Source organism: Colobus angolensis, unplaced genomic scaffold, assembly GCF_000951035.1.
Source record: "Colobus angolensis palliatus isolate OR3802 unplaced genomic scaffold, Cang.pa_1.0 Scaffold166, whole genome shotgun sequence".
NCBI lineage: Eukaryota > Metazoa > Chordata > Mammalia > Primates > Cercopithecidae > Colobus > Colobus angolensis.
This window is the reverse complement of record NW_012114777.1, coordinates 1,109,816-1,111,636: the sequence shown is the minus strand read 5'-3', so window position 1 is coordinate 1,111,636 and position 1,821 is coordinate 1,109,816.

The window sequence follows — 1,821 nt, the reverse complement described above, 5'->3', positions numbered from 1 at the left end:
TGCCAACACCTCCATTTTGTATTTCTGGTCTCCACAACTCTGAGGGAATAAATTTCTGTTGTTTTCAGCTGAAAAGGCGAGATGCTCACTTCCCCAGACTCCCTTGCAGCTTGGCCTTGACTACGTGAGCTAGGCTTTACATGTCACAAGCTGGTGTAAAGAAATAGGAACACTGGACTGCAGGCTGATGGCCTAAGAACTCACCCTTGGAGTTCCTTCTTCCTGCCTTTCTGGAACATTGTTTACCTTCCAGCAGCATGGAGGCTGCACTTCCTCTTAAACATCAGGTGCAGAGTCGTCCTCCAGTTTGTCCATCTCTGGCGACTTCATGGTAGGCTGGGGGGTGACTTCAGAGTCATTTCAATACCTCTGGTACAGTTCTTTTAAAGTCAAATTCTTAATCATAATCTGAGCTTCTTCACTGTTAACTTCTTGGTCACCTGAAACCCACTTAAAGTTTAGCGATTGCCTTTTTTTCTAGTTCTTTTGATAAGACTATTATTTTCACAGACACGTATGGGCTGGCTACAGTGTCTAGGCAGGGCTCCAGGCGCTGGGAATACAATGAAAGACAAGACACGGCCAGGCGTGTTGGCTCATGCCTGTAATCCCAGCACTTTGGGAGGCCAAAGCAGGCAGATCACCTGAGGTCAGGAGTTCAAGACCAGCCTGGCCAACATGGTGAAACTTCATCTCTATTAAAAATACAAAAATTAGCTGGGCGTGGTGGCAGGTGCCTGTAATCCCAGTACTCCAGAGGCTGAGGCAGGAGAATCACTTGAACCTGGGAGGTGTTCACTGCAAGAGCATAGGCAAAACAGAAGCACCGTTGAATCACGCATTGCCCAGGTCCCTTTGAGAGTCCATTATACAGCAGTCCCCCTCTTTGCCCTTTCGCTTTCCATGGTGACAGTTACCTGCACCCCAAAAATATTAAATGGAAAACTCCAGAAATAAACAATTTGTCAGTTTTAAATCTCATGCCATCTTGAGTAGCGTGATAAAATCTCACATCATCGGCCAGGCTCGGTGGCTCATGTCTATAATGGCAGCCGAGGCGGGTGGATCACCTAAGGTCAGGAGTTCGAGACCAGCCTGGCCAAGATAGTGAAACCCTGTCTCTACTAAAAATGCAAAAATTAGCTGGATATGGTGGGGGGCGCCTGTAATCCCAGCTACTTGGGAGGTTGAAGCAGGAGAATTGCCTGAACCAGTGAGGCGGAGGTTGCAGTGAGCCAAGATCATGCCATTGCACTCCAGCCTGGGTGACAGAGTGAGACTCTGTCTCAAAAAAAACAAAAAACAAACAAAAAAACCCAACAAAAACCATACTGCTCTGTCCCTCTTGGAACATGAATCTTCCCTCTGCCCTGCGTCTCACGCTGTCCACAGTCCCCGCCCATTAGTAACTTAGTAGCCGACTTGGGTGTCAGATCAACTGTGGTGGTAGCACAGTGCTTGTGTTTAAGTAACCCTTATTTTACTTATAATGGCCCCAAAGCACAAGAGTAGTGATGCTGGCAATTCAGACATGCCAAAGAGAAGTCAAATATATGCCAAAGAGAAGTTGTTAATCTCTTACTGTACCTCATTTATAAATTAAACTTTATCATGTGTATGTATACATGGGTGAAAAAACAGTGTATACAGAGCTCAGTCCTATCCTTGGTTTCAGGCATCCACTGAGGTCCTAACTTAAACCTCCTTGGATAAGGGGGGACTATTGTAATCTGATTTCCTCAGTATTAAAGTAAACTTTAATTTCTCTTTCTTTCTTTCTTTCTTTCTTTCTTTCTTTCTTTCTTTCTTTCTTTCTTTCTT